Consider the following 15,663-nt stretch of genomic DNA (forward strand, 5'->3'; position numbering starts at 1 on the left):
CTAACTCCTTTCTCAAGCCTCTCCAGTAGCTCTGCCCCTCACTTGGGTACTGGATATTCTTCAGTAGTTGCACCCCTTTTCCCTGGAGCTCAGCCCTCTCTCACTTTCTACGTCTTCTCCTCCACTATCAGTGATTTTCCTCTCATCTCTTGGAGGTTCTTCAGCCTCAGCCCCAGTTTGGAAAACATGGTCTGACTCCAGGACCTTCAGAGTAAGAGGCCAACCTCTCAAATACTTTGCAGGAAGGAGGTGAGAATAGAGGACAGAAGCCTGGTACAACTTTGAGCCACTCATCCTGCACACGTGCCTGGCAGAGCAATATCAGTAGAGGGCTGCCCCCAGCATGGGCCTTACAATATGGCCATGAGGAGAAGGACAAAGGAATGATGGAGCAGAGTTTTTTTGCTTGTAGTTAATTTGACCATAAGAGAGAGGATCAACCCTGTGGAGGCTGAGAAATTCCAGGCACTGGTGGACAAGGCCATGATCACAGAAGCACAGTGGAACCCAGAGGTCAGGGAGGGCTAGGGAAACTCTGATGGAGGGAGAGCCACTCCCTGGACTCAACATTGCAGGTACACACCACCCACAGAGGAAATCCTGTCCATCTTCCTAGCGAACAGGACCCCTGGCATTTCTCCTGCTAGAGACACTGGTTGCTTCTAAAAGATCTCACTGTAGATTCTTGCATTCTCCATTGGTGACGCTGGCCCATTGGTTCCCGAAAGCTACCATGTGTTGCTCTTCTGTGTTTTGGTCATCTCATCTCTCTGATTTTGCCTGGAATGCTCAACTCTGTAAGAGAAGCCTCTGTGGTCTTTTACTTCAAGGGCAAGGCCGTCATTTCTGTCACTTGTGCCAGACCTACTTTGGCTGAGTTTCTCCTCTCCTCATCTATTGCACATGGGATGGAATTTGTCCACACTAATCATCGTATTGAGTTAGAAGTGATCTTGCCTATCATTTCCTTGGATTGTCAGCTCCTTGAGGGCAGGGACCTTCCACCTCTACACTTCCAGTTCCTTGTGTAGTGCTGAGTGTTCAAAATACGCTGGATACACAAAGAGCAAGGCTTTCATCTTTTCTCAGTCACTGCAATAAGAAATGTTTTCTCCTGAGATACATCAATTAATCCATCAATCAAAGTTGGGTCAACGAATAAAATATTAACTTGAAAGACAGGAAGAGTAAGTTCAAAGGGTCTACTGTATATCATGGTGATGATAGTTGATATATTGTGTACTAAAAATTGCTGAGGGTAGATTATAAGTTTTCTTACCAGAAAAAGTAAATGTGTGAGTTAATGAACCTGTTAATTCATTTGTTTTAGCCATCTCCTATTGCGTATGTATAATACGTAGTGCATATATCAAAGCATCAGGTCAGGTGTTTAGCCTGGATGTTAAGACACCTACATCCTACATTCTACATTTGAGCACTTCAGTTCCGTACCTGGCTTTGGCTCCTGACCCCAGGTTCCTGCTAATGTAAATCTTGAGCAACAATGGTGATGGCTTAAGTAATTGGGTCCTGAGACCTGGGTTAAATTTCCAGCTCCCAGCTTTGGCCTGGCCCATACCCAGTCTTTTGGGGTATTTGGGAAGTGAACCAGTGGATGGGAGTCTCTTTCTCTTTGCCTCTCCAAAAAATAATTTTGAAAAAAACAACAAAAATACTTTTATGTTGGGTACCACAATAATATAGATTTTTTTGTTAATAAAAACAAAGTAGATGTATGAAAATTGCATACTCATAGGAAATTATTAATATTCCAACATTTTTACTTATAAGAATGGTACTTTGCTATGTTTCAACCCAATCTGTGATGTAGATGCTATCTTCAAGGAGGAAAGGAATAAAAGGAAACTAACATTTGTTGATCAACAATGTGTACCAGGTATTCTGTGAACATCATCTTGTTTGCTCCTCATTTAATTCTGGTTTGGGAGAAGGAAATAAACATAAAAGAAACACAATATTTAAGTGGTCAGGCAGGAAGTCCAGTGAAGCGGAAGGTGAAAGGAGAATTGATTGGTTTGGTGAGGCTCTTTTTTTTTTTTTAAAGATTTATTTCATTCATTTGAAAGACAGAGTTATCAGAGAGAGGGAGAGATAGAGACAAAGACAGAGATCTTCCATCTGCTGGTTCACTCCCCAAATGGCTGCAATAGACCAGGCTGAAGCTGGGACCCAGAGGTTTCTTCCAGATCTCCCATGTTGGTGCAGGTTGGTGCAGATCATCTGCACCCAAGCACTTGGGCCATCCTCCACTGCCTTCCCAGGCCACTAGCAGGCAGCTGGATTGTAAGTGAAGCAGGCTGGCGCCACGGCTCACTAGGCTAATCCTCCACCTTGCTGCACTGGCACACCGGCTTCTAGTCCCAGTCAGGGCACCGGATTCTGTCCTGGTTGCCCCTTTTCCAGGCCAGCTCTCTGCTGTGGCCAGGGAGTGCAGTGGAGGATGGCCCAGGTGCTTGGGCCCTGCACCCCATGGAAGACCAGGATAAGTACCTGGCTCCTGCCATCGGATCAGCGCGGTCGCCGGCCATGGCGGCCATTGGAGGGTGAACCAATGGCAAAGGAAGACCTTTCTCTCTGTCTCTCTCTCTCACTGTCCACTCTGCCTGTCAAAAAAAAAAAAAAGAATTACAGTAAGTGAAGCAGCTGGGACTCAAATTAGTGCCCATATGGGATGCTGATGTTGCAGGTGGCAGCTTTGCCCACTACACCACCATGCCAGCCCTGTGAAGGCTCTTAATGAAGAAAGTCTTTAGCGAGCCATGGAGGACAGGTCTCTTGGTTGAGTTATGTCCCTCCCCACATAGCTTCTTTGCCATTAACGTACTCATCGGATTCCATCCTACACTCTGGTAGGTCTCTCAAGGCAGGGGTCGCATCTCATTCCTCTTTGTATCCATCTGCTGAGAGAGACGCCGGGTGCACTGCTGTAGTCAAATGTTTGCTGATGAATGTATTCAGAGAAAACCATGCAGGGAATTCCAACAATGAACTCAAGGATTTCTCAGAGTCAGACATGCACAGGCGCCCCAGATTCCCCACCAGGAGACGTACATGCTTACTTACAATGACTCAGGAGTTGAGGGCTCAACAGGGCTGAGCCAAGGAGAATGGAAGACAAGACTCAGGAGGGGACTGCGATCCAAATGAAGGGCCAATAGACATATCCCCTTTCCATTTCCTGATGCATTCTCTGGCCAACATAGTTTTGTAACATAAACCTTAATGTCATTCCAGATCATACAGTTGCCCCCTGTACAGGAGACCGGAGGTATGAAAGGGAAGATACACAATATGAGAACAGCTATCATTTATTGAGCACTCTAAAATAGCTATTTTCATCATCCCCATTTTGTAGATGGTGAAGTGATGTGCCTTTCCCAAAGCTATAAGCTGGAATTCTAGGTGTCTCCCATTCTAAAATTCACAGCCCGAATCAGGAAGCTTTAAGAATACAAAATCTAGATTTGGTCTGGCCCCAATTTCCCCGAATGTCTGGAATTCAACATGTGTGTCTGAAGTCTCTGGCGGCCAGGTGGCACACAGGGGTCATTGCTGCTTTTGAATGCCCTGCCTCCTGGCCGCTGGGACAAGCCAGGCAGGCATTTTAGCAGTCTTGGCCCCTCACCAAGCCCAGCCTCATGCCAGGTTTTGGAGCCTTTCATTCATCATTTGCTATGAGGAATAAACTCATTGGGCTTGATTTATGGAGACAGGCAGGAGCCTTGGCCAACAGAGCCCACTCTGCTCCCCACGCCTTGATGTCTTGCCCCTCCCTGTCCCTGAAGAGCCCCTGTTGGCACCAAAGCTCATCTTGAATCTCAGGAACTCAGCCGTTCAGTGCAGACTTAAGCAGGTGCCCTCCTGACCCCTGGATTTGGTGTGTGTGTGTGTGTGTGTGTGTGTTTCAATTTTTTTGCTTCTTAATCTTTAAGGAGGCGTAGCTCTAAAGGGAAGGCAGAATTTCACAAAGAGGAGGTGGAGGTGGCAGAGAGAACAAACCCTGTACATGCTAAGAGCTCTATTCCGCAATTTGAATGACAGTGAAGACACGTCTTGTCAAATTACTGCTTCAGTCAAACACCGCTAACCCTCACCAACGTTGACAACAGAGCGACTTCACTTTAAAAAATAAAAAAGGTGAAAGGAGGAGGGAATGAAACCGTGGGCTATTAACAGGGTTCCCACGTCACTGGACGAAAACAGGCTCCCGTCTATCCTTATGTATTCTCCCCAATACTCTACTGTTTCTAACTGTGCAGAGAAATTTCGATCCAAGTTCTGTATCTGTCCAAATTGTTCTTCCAGTTGAAATGACAGCCCTCAGGGGGAGCTGCCTTGGGTAAGTTGGGCCACCCAGAAAACTGCGAATCCTGGGAGATTTTCCACAATGACTCTCTTCTGAATCCCTAGCTGGGGCTGCCCCTGACCTCATCACAGGGTGGGTGCAGAGCTCTCTCTGCCCCTGGGCTGGCAGTTATCACTCAAGCAGAGAAGGAGGCCATGCCCTTTCAAGACCGCAGGGCTGATCTGGGAGTGGAGAAACAAAACACAGAGGTTAAGTCAAGGTCATACCCTGGGAAACGGAAGCAAGTTCCCAAAGCTAGCAAGAACGGAAGGATGTGTGGAGAAGGGGTCAAAGTTGAACCAGGCCAGGACCGAAACAGGAGATCAGTAGTCTCCAAGGTGAGCTGGAGAAACAGTGGTGGGAGGAGAAATTCCTGTGTGATGCCAGTATCCTGGGATGAAGCTACAGGGAGGGGAAACCAAGGCATGTGCTCAGTTGCGTCATCTACAGGAAGTGCATTGGCTGCAATCGCCTTTTAAGGTCTCAAGGCCCCATCTAAACACCCCATACATTTCAGTCGGTTTAAAGAGGGCCACTAGAGCCCTGTTCCAGCAGCAAATGTCATTTGTCCCTGGAAGAATCAGCTCTTGTGTTATACTGAAATGTTTCTCATAGTGATCCTTGCTGACTGCACCTGACCTGTTTGCCGGGTTTTTACATTTGGCCTCCTACAAACTCTTATTTCTCCATGGACTTGTATCCTGGTCTTGCCTGTCTGGATTCTGATCCCTGTTCCTGACTTTATGTTTTTGCCGTGGTGACCTTGATTTCTGATGTCTTGCCTATACTGTCTCTTACTAACTGTCTGCTCCAAGACACAAGTCAGCTCTTCCAGATCCAGATCCAGTATATTTCTAATGATTCTGACCTTACTACTGCTCCAGGCCCCAAATTATCATTTTAATTTGCAAGGGAGGTGGGAGCCATGTGATACCAGCCATTTGTGGATGCTGTAACATCTCTGTCAATTCAAGTTCACAGGTAAGTACTTGTTATCTTACAACTATAGACATTTAGGGTTGGAAGAGACTTCAAAACTATGTAGATAGGTGCCTCCTCCATTTGGCGTATAAATTCACTTATTATATTGACATGTCAAAATAATAGGAGCTACCATTGATTGACTCTGCTAAACACTTTACCTGTGAGTATGGCATTGCATTGAATCCTGACATCAGTTTTTACACTGAGTTAGATATTATTATCCTCATTTTACAGTTCAGGAAACAGAGGCTATGCTCGTAACCACTGTCCCATGTTGACACCCCTTACCAGTTGTGCTAGAGCTTCTCTTCCACGTGGTACAGAGAGGAGCTGGCTACCTCCTGGAGCCTCCTGCTCCATCTCTGCACAGTCCTGACTCAGACAGCACCTGCTCATGCTGAGCTGAAAACACTCACCTCAGAATGATTTTATCTGGTTTTACACCTTAGTAAGACATAGCAAATTGAAATCCCTCCTCCACATGATAGCTCTCTAAATGACATGCCCCACAGGTTTCTCTTGAAATTTGCAAAGAAGTTCCAAGATCAACTCTTTCTCCTATGACTGTTTTATTTATTTATTTGAAAGGCAGAATTACAGAGAGAGAGAGAGAGAGAGAGAGAGAGAGAGAGAGAAATCTTCCATCCTCTGGTTCACTCCCCAAATGGCCATGACAGTTGCCGCTGGGTGGGCCAGGTTAAAGTCAGGAGCCTGGAAATCCATCCAGTCTCTCATGTTGGTCATGGGAGCCCCAAGCACTTGGACTGTTTTCTGCCACTTTGTAAGGTGTACTAGCAGCAAGCTGGGTCAGAAATGGAGGAGCTGGGTCTCAAACCAGCACTCATATGGGATGCCAGCATGTGCTACACCAGCCTCTCCTATGACTGCTTTTAATGGCCCTTGATTGTTCATTCCACTTGCCTTCCATCTTAGTACTCTGGATAGGACCTCAATAATTGTGTTGTAAATGCAAATATGTTCTTTCTTGGGTTACCACCACTTTCCTCTCGCACTAAATTTCGCAAGCTAAACCAAAGGTTCTTGCTTGCAAGTTAAAAATGTGTTGTTTTCTTGGATAAGAAACCATAACCCAATATATTTAGTAAACTGTTGTATGAACTGACTATGGATAGGGCAGAAGATCTAATAAGAAGGAATGAGACGTCAGGAGCTATCAGGGAAGGCTCTGGGGAGGGTGTATGGCTTAGCCTGGGCTTCAGCGATGGGAAGCTGTGGAAACAGTGAACAGAGGGATGCAGCAGGTAGCCTACAGGGATAAATTGTGGGTTGCGTGTGGAAGGTCCAAATCAGAATCGCTCTGTGTAGAGAGATTTGGGCAGTGATGATGGGAAGGGTCAAAGGTCAGATGAGCATGTGGGTAGAGATGGAGTAATCTTGAACACAGTGAAGGATTTGTAAATCGCTGAATGCAGAAGAGGTGAGAGAGATTATTTTAAAGGCACTTCCTTTAGTCCCGCCTATCTCACTTCTGCAGGCCCACTATTTCTCTTCAGGGCACCTATGCTAATGTCTATCACCAGTCCAATTTACCCCCAGCTGGCTTTTCTGTGCCTGCTGATTTTCATCAGAGCCAGTTCCTCTCTCTTTTCCTTTGCTGGAATCCCACTTGACCTGAAGGGCTATGGTTCTACAGGAAGTCCCGGCTTTCTTCCCCGCGGTCTGCTCTGAGGTATCTGCCTGCCTCCTGCCTCAGCACCCTCCCTCCTGTGCCCTGTGCACATACCTGTCAGATGCAGCACAAATGGGATACATAACTTTCTGCTCATCACTCCCATCTGCACTCCCTCACCTTCAGAACACAGTTCATACTTCCTGTCCTCCTTCCCAGCTTCTCTTCCAGCCCCTGACCCTTGAATTCTAGGCTCAGCCATGCCAAAAACCTCTCGGTTGCGCAGTTGTGCCATATCCTCTTTCCCTGCTTGGCCTTTGCATCTATTGCTCCTCCTACACGCAGTACCCTTTCCCTTGCAACAATATCTTTCAAGATTCCGCATGTAGGGGGCCAGCGCCATGGCTCACTTGGTTAATCCTCCGCCTGCGGCGCCAGCATTCCATATGGGCATTGGGTTCCAGTCCCGGTTGTTCCTCTCCCAGTCCAGCTCTCTGCTGTGGCCCAGGAGGGCAGTGGAGGATGGCCCAAGTGTTTGGGCCCTGCACCCGCATGGGGGACCGGGAAGAAGCACCTGGCTCCTGGCTTCGGATCGGCGCAGCTCCGGCCATTGTGGCCATTTAGAGGGTGAACCAATGGAGGGAAGACCTTTCTCTCTGTCTCTCTCTCTCACCGTCTATAACTCCACCTGTAAAATAAATTTTTAAAAAATTTAAAAAAAAGATTCAGCATGTGGGTGAGCACTGTGGTGCAGTGGGTTAAGCCACCACTTGAAATGCTTGCATTCTATATCAGAGTGCCTGGTTCAAGTCCTGAGTATTCTACTTTCAGTCCAGCTTTCTGCATCTCACGAGGCAGCAAATGATGATGGCTCAAGTGTGTGAGACCCTGCCACCCGTGTGGGAGACTGGGATGGAGCTTTTGGCTTCAGCCTGGCTTAGCCCCGGCTGTTGTGGGCTTCTCAGGAATAAATTAGCAGATGGAAGATCTCTCTCTCTCTCTCTCTCTCTCTCTCTCTCTGCATTTCTAGAAGTAGAACATAAATAAATAAACATTGTAAAAGACTTGGCTTACCGTGGCCTCTGGGGACACTTTCTTGTCCTGCCCAGGCTGAATTAGGTAACCCTCCACTTCCAGGTGATCTCGGGGATTTCACAAGCACTCAGTCCACTGGATGTGAGTGTGCACTCACCACACAGGGCAAAAAACATGGAAACCCACTGGACTATCTTCCTTTGTTAGAAAGCTATCTGAGATACACAGAGTCTAAGCTGGAGAACTAGGCTTGGAAAATATGCAGGGATCAAATGTAACAAGGAAGGTTGGCCTCAGGAGCCACAGAAAATTATGCTACAAATGCAACTGTTTTTCATGCAACCACTACTATAGGGGATGGAGTTGAACTCCAAATATTCCCACCATGGCAGAGGGAATTCCCATCTATAGGAAAATTTTAAATTAGGAGATATCTACCTTCTATCCTTGCAGGTTCCCTATATTTTTTTTAAAGATTTATTTATTGGGTCGGTGCCTTGGCTCACTTGGCTAATCCTCCGCCTGCGGTGCCAGCATCCCATATAGGCACTGGGTTCTAGTCCTGGCTGCTCCTCTTCCAGTCCAGCTCTCTGCCATGGCCTGGGAAGGAAGTGGAGGATGGCCCAGGTGCTTGGGCCCTGCACCTGCATGGGAGACCAGGAGGAAGCACTTGGCTCCTGGCTTCAGATTGGTGCAGCGCTGGCTGTAGCAGCCATTTGGGGGGTGAACCAGGAGAAGGAAGACCTTTTTCTCTGTCTCTCTCTCTCTCTCACTGTCTAATTCTACCTGTCAAATAAGTTAAAAAAAAAAGGGGGGGAGATTTATTTATTTGAAAGGCAGAGTTACAGAGAGGCAGAGGCATAAAGAGAAAGAGATCTGTCTGCTGGTTCACTCCCCAGATGTCCACAAGAGCTGGAGCTGAGCCAATCCCAAGCCAGGAGCCAGGAACTTCTTCCAGGTCTCCTGCATAGGTACAGGAGCCCAAGGCTTTGGGCCATCTTCTATTGCTTTCCCAGGCCATAGCAGAGAGCTGGATCAGAAGTAGAGCAACCAGGACTCAAACTGGCGCCCACATGGGATGCCAGCACTGCAGGTGGTGGTTTTACCTGCTACACCACAGAGACGGCCCCATATATTCTGAATTTACATAGTTATAAACTTCCTCCCAGAGGCAGGAGAATGGCTGAATTGACCCTCCAGAGCCCTGAGGTATAGTCCCTTCTCAGCTGTGAACTCTGAAAACTCAGGCAGCAAATCAGGCTGCTTTGGAGCCATCCTGAATCACAGAGAAGTGGAGAGAAGGCTCAACAGGAAGCTGTCAGAGCAAACAATGAGGAGAAGACTAATAAGCAATTCCCAGCACTTTGTGACTGATAATAATTGCTCACTTAAGTGTCTTGAAACTTTAATATGGTGGATCCGTAATCAGTGGCAGTTTTCTCCTTGAGGTAGGGGAAGCTTGAGTGACAGAGAAAAATAGCAAGCTCCTGTGTGCTGCCAGGCACGGGAGCTGAAGGAAGGGGGGAAAAGCCTTCCGGATTTGCTAGTGCTTGGGAGGGGGAAGTGGAGGAAGGCTGGGCTCGGATGCTGCAGGTGCGCACAGGGAGCATTCTGAGAATTTGAGATGGGATCAGTTTATCATGGGGATGGCTATGTTCCTCTGCATTCAGTTTCCCAGTCAATCCACTGGGTCGGCTATGCAAGGCTCTGCTCAAAGCTGAGCCCCTCCAGGTTGTGGGGTTTACATTTTCTCAAAGAAGCTTGACACAGCAGGATAGTACCTGTGCATGCTCATGTGGTCCTTGTGTATGTGCATCACTGCCCCTGGTCTCCATATGCCTCTTAGGTCCAAGTAACACCCAATTTCCAACTCTGAGTTAATTCTTGATGCATTTCTCCTCATTGCCCATCTTCTCTTTGGTCTTCTCATGACAGCCTGGATGCCATGAAGGGACTCCACTGTCCCAGGACATGTTGGCAGTCAGCAAGGCTCCTCAGTGAAATCACTCTTTTCCAGATAAGATGGTGCCTTGGCGTGCAAACCGTCCCATCCTTGGCCACCATGCGTGTCTTAACATGCATTTAGCATGTAAGGCTGAAATGGCAATCTGAGAACCCATTTAGCCAGCTTAGCACCAACTCCCAACTAGAGCTCACTGATGGCATTTCAAGAAGAGTCATTGCCCTATCTTCTCCCCAGGGATAGCTTCACAATGGGTAGAGGAGGTCATTTCTTATATGGTGTGGCTTGCTTAGCAGCAGGCAGATCAACCCTCTCTTGGAATAGCTCTCTAACACTTTTCTCCAGTGCATAGAATTCCTTTATCCGCTGTAGGAATGCACGGAGCTGTGGAAGAAAGGGCACAGGGTTGAGACAGAACAGATCCACCATGTCTGATTTTTGGCCCTGTTCTTTCTGTCTTTGTGACTTCAAATTGATCATTAAGCTTTCTGGGCCTCAGTTTATTGTAGGAAGCAAACAACAATAACAAGAATGTTTTCTGAAAGTCGTAAAGCTCTGTTCACGTACTATTCATTGTTGCTCTTCATTCATTCCGTCCTTGAAGATTTTTAAACTTCCAGAACCAAATTTTAATTTCAAATATCCATGGTAGGCATAAAATTTTACATAGATTAACTAATACCTAGTGGCTTAGAAACTGATACTAGCTATCAGAGAAGGACCTAGAGTGATAATCTTAGAAAAAATGTAGAAGCTACTGATATGAAGAAGTGGTTAACTTATTCCTGTGACATTCTAAAGACACTCCTTTCTGTATCTTCTGTCTGACAATAGTAGCATCCCCCTGCCAAAGAGTTTCTGATGATTTACTCAACTAAGAAACATCTTGGAAGAACCTAACTTGTGTCAGGCTTTCTGCTGCTTGCTTGGAAGGTGATGCCAAGGCCTTATTGCTACCCTCACAGAGCGAGCAATCTACAGGCACAGAGACGTGTAACAAGCAGCTCCGATGGAGTGTGAGAACAACAATGGAGGCTGATGTGCCATGTGGAATGGGAACTTGTCAGAGAGCAAATGAGGGTGGAGAAGACCCCCTAAGAGTTAGTGAGCAGAAAAGCAGGGCAGGGGTGGGAAGGAGGGTATGGATATTCTGGACAGACCTACTAACCATGTAGTGAGAGTCCAAAGGCGATTGAAATATGATTGATTTGAGACGCGAAAACCATTCAGTGCAGTTGAAGTGCAGAGTGTTAGCAGTAAATGGAATCTGTTAATAGGGATCCGTGGGCTACAGGAAGAAATGTGGCCTTCAGGCAGGAAGCAAAGGGTCACAGCGAGGTTTCTGTAGGAGACTGGCATCATTATTGCATGAGTCATGGTGTATTTGCATAATTCTTGACTTGACTGACACCCTGCCCAGCCAATGAGGCTGTAACTGCCATGAGAGCTGGGTAATGTCGTCCTAATCACTGCACCCCAGGTACCTAGCATACAGTAGGCACTATATTAATGTTAACAGCAGTGAACAAAACGTATTGTCCCTTCTCAGCCTTCTGTAGCTGCTCTTGAAATAAACTGGCATAAATTAAGAAGGTGAAATAAGGGTTCCGTGGAAACAGAAGGTGGCCTACGCTGTTCCTTTAGCTAGAGGCACACCTTCTTCTGTTCTCTCTCTTTCTGGGTCTACAGAAGAAAAGAAGTCGGACTTCTCAAGGAGATGGCTAAAGAAGGGACATAAGGTAGCTCCTGAAGGCCAGGTGGGCCTCAGATAGTGCACAGGAGGCATCTTGTCACCACTCTGCCCAGGGTCTGTGACACTCAGAGCTTGTCAGGCGTGCACCCTTTCTCAACATGTCTCAGCACAGCTTCCCTGGCAGGCACCATCTATTAACTGACACTTGTTCTTGAGATGAAGTCTGTTTGCCACGCTAGGTCTCAATGGATTCTGCAAGGCTTTCAAGACAAGAAGCCCTTTATTTCCATCTACTTAGTTAGATAGTGCCCAAACACTTTGGAATGGGTAATGCTCATTTGATAATACTGCGATTTTTGTGCTAAAACAGTCAAGTTGCAAGTGAAGTTCTGAGCCTACAGTTTTGAGAAGTGAGTTTCAGAACTAGGCATGTCACTTAAAGTAGGTCAAGTCCTAGATCTTGTCTTCGGTATCAGAAAAGTCAATATTTCCTCTATCTGTGTAGAAACCATGGTTAAACTGAGGAACCCTCAAAACTGATGTTAAATTGGCTATAAGATTGAAATGGTGCCTAGATCATTCTATTTCTTTAAGTCTTGCTTCTGTTTACATTACTATTAATCTGTGTATATCTATGAGAGTATGTTGGTCTGACACAAATTTCTATCTTAATTAAAAGTTGTTCCATTAGAAAAATCTCAAGCAATGCTCTCATCTTGTGTATTCATCATTGAGATTCTTGATGAGAAGCAGTAACATAAAAACTCTAAAACTGCACCACCATCAGGTGTCAGGAAAATCGGTCATTGTTAAGCCCTTGGCCTTGTACCCTTCACCTCTTCCTCTCTCTAGGTCTCTTACTTTGTCTGCCCTTCACGACTTCCCCTACTTTACCCCCTCCTTCTCATTTTTGGCTCTCCAGTTGGTCCCCATCTCACTCTCCAAGCTTCTTTGTGTTGCTCTGTCCTTGTCCAACATTTTGTTCTGCCCCTTGATCTTCCTGCCTTTCCTTTATCCATCTCTCTCCAGCTAAACCTTCCCATGCCTGTGTTCCGCACCTCCTGGCTGCCCCTCCCTCCAAGGTAGAAAGTCATGAAAGCTGCTCCACATGCCTCTGCACACGGCCGCATTGCTAACGCCGACTCCTTGCCGCTCTCACTAGAAATAGCTTTTGCCTTTTGTTGCCAAATCAGAATCTTCTCAGCAGTGAAAATGTGGCTTATGAAAGCAAGTGCTTTGTAATTAAATAAATGGGTAATTTCAGTGTTTTTATTTTTATTTTTCTACCCGGGGATTTTCTTAGTAACAGGAAGGAACAGATAGCAGTACTTTAATTCCTATTGATGGCGAAGGGAAAATAAGTTAGTCTACATTTGGGTTTTATTTGGGTATTTGTGATAATTAATAAGGAGAGGAGGAAACATCTGTCCCAGAAATGGAGACGATGAGAGGGAACAGAGGAAAAAAATACTTGGCTGCATCAGTGAAGACTGCTGGGGGAAGATACGGTTGGCAAAAATACTGGCTGAGTTATAGTTTGGAGAAGAGTCGAGGGAAATAAGTTTCATGAAATGCATCAGAGGATAGAGTGGTCCTGAGGAGGCAGGCCCACAGATGAATGAGATGGTGATGAAATGTGACCATTATAAGCTAGTGGACACCCTGGGCGAGAGGCAGCCAGGGAGAGAATGGATGCCGACTCAGGACGGAGCAGCCGCTGACTGACGGGTCTCCCTGGGTGGAAGGAGACTAGCCAGTGTGTTCAGGGCACCGCTCTCCATCGCTCACCCAGGCTCTGAGGATGCACTCACCCAACCAGCAACAGGAAAGTAAGAGGCAAAACTCAGAGCCCTCGCTCCTTTCTTCCTCGTGCTTCCCTTCCCTCCCTCCTCCTTCATCTCCCTTTCTCCCTCATCCTCTTCTCCCCCTTCCTCTTCCTTCTCTTCCTCCTGCTTCTTTTTCTCTCATTTCTAAAAGAATACAACAGAATCCCTTGGTTTATAACTTTTGGATATTTGGACCCAATGCAATTCCAAATATTCACAGAGTTGGAATTCTTTTCATTGGCCCTATTTATGGGAGTCATTCTTATCAACAGTGCAGAACAAATAGCATCTTTACCAAAAACAAAGAAACTCCTTGGATGAAATGAGGCTTATTCCTGGGAATAAGGAGTTAACAACCCAAAAATAGCCTCACATGTACATTACACATTTTTTTTTACCCAAAATACTTTCACAATGTCTCAACATCACTATGAGATGCTTGGGTAGATATTACTTTATTTTTTCTAAAGCTATGCTATGTTACAATGTGAGACAGGTAATGAACTTTTGACATTCTTTGATTATTCAGACTGTTAAATTGAGTTTTTTCTAGGTTCCTCCATGAAGTTCTTTTTGTGTTATATTTTACGCTGCTGTTTTCAGCAGTGAAGTGCGCCTACCTAGCAAGATCTCTAAAAACCTCAGATCTAGGAAGAACTAAGGTGTTGACTTTGTTAAATATTTATCTTTCACATTCTTATTATATTTACTTTACAGATGTAATGTGGTGTCATGGGTAAATACTGACATCAGAATCAGAATTCCCATGTTCAAGTTCAAAGCCCACCAATTTTATCTGCTGTGTCATCTTGGACAAGTCATACAATCTTTCTGGGTCTCAGTTTCTAACACTGTTAAAAAGAAAAGTAAGATGCCTACCTTCCAGGGTTTCTGTGAGAATCAAATCTGTGAGGATTAAATGTCGATCTGGTTATGGAATGTAATAAATGCTCAACAAACAGTGTCATTGTTGCTGCTGCCACTACTATCGTTGTTATAGCATTAAATGCACCTTCATAACTGGTTTAGTTCCATAACTGTCAAACTTATTGTTACTGATTTTTGTATGGAATTATGAGTAACTAATTTTGTATCTCTTAGAACCTCTTTTACTTGCAAATGAGAAAAGCCCAACTAAATAACTTTTTATTTATTCATTCAACAAACACAGAGCAATTTTCTCTGTCAGGAATTATTTTAGGTGCTGAGGTTATAATGGTGAAAAGACAAGCCCCTAGTTTTATGGTGCTTGCATTCTAGTAGAGAAAAACAAAAGAGAGAATGAAGAAGAGATAGCAGATTTTGACAGATACTTAAGCAACATAATGTATCGAGGGTTGCTAAGGAATCAGAGATAACTTAGATTTGGGGGACACAGAAGGCTTCTCTGAGGCATTCGAAAGATGAAAAAAAAAAAAACCAGCCATGCAAGCAATTTGGGCAGAGATGAGTCAATGCAAAGGCCTTAAGGCAGTGAGCAAGTCTGACAGTTTCAAGGAAAGAAGACTTAATTAAGGGAGAAGATAAATTGGAGAGATGGACAGGGGCCAGATCATAGAGTCTTTTGGACCGTGATAAAAAATTTAGATTTTATTATTTATTGTGGAAGTGAGTGTAGGAAATTAAGCACAAAAGTGACATTATCACAATCAAGTTCTTAAAATTTTTTTTCCCGTGTGAAGATGGAGAATATGAAGTAGGTAGGTCAAGAGCAAGGAGACCAGTTAGGAGGCCGTTGTGATAAACCAGGATGGGTAAGGATGAAATGCAGAGAAGTAGAGAGATACAAGGGATTTATTTTAGAGTAGAACCAGCAGGATTAGATTTATTGGATATGAGGTAGCAGCCTCAGCTGATGCTTAGGTTTCTGGGTTGAACAATTAAAAATACAACCGATGGTGCCATTTACAGAGGTGAGGAATACTGGATGGGAGCAGGGCTGTGAAGGCTGGGGAGAGGCAAGTGTTGTGTTTGACAAGTCTGAACAAAGTGACTACCAGACAACCAAGAGGCATTGTTGAGCAGGCAGCCAGATATATGGATGCGGAGGTCAGGAACAGAGTTATAAATTTACAAGTCTTCAAAGCCTTGGGACTAGGTGAGATCATCAAGAGAGTAAACAGATGAAGAGAAGAAAATGGTTTGAGATTGAGCCTTGAGGATGCC

The sequence above is a fragment of the Oryctolagus cuniculus genome, chromosome 1 (genome assembly GCF_964237555.1).
Source record: "Oryctolagus cuniculus chromosome 1, mOryCun1.1, whole genome shotgun sequence".
In the NCBI taxonomy this organism is placed as follows: Eukaryota; Metazoa; Chordata; class Mammalia; order Lagomorpha; family Leporidae; genus Oryctolagus; species Oryctolagus cuniculus.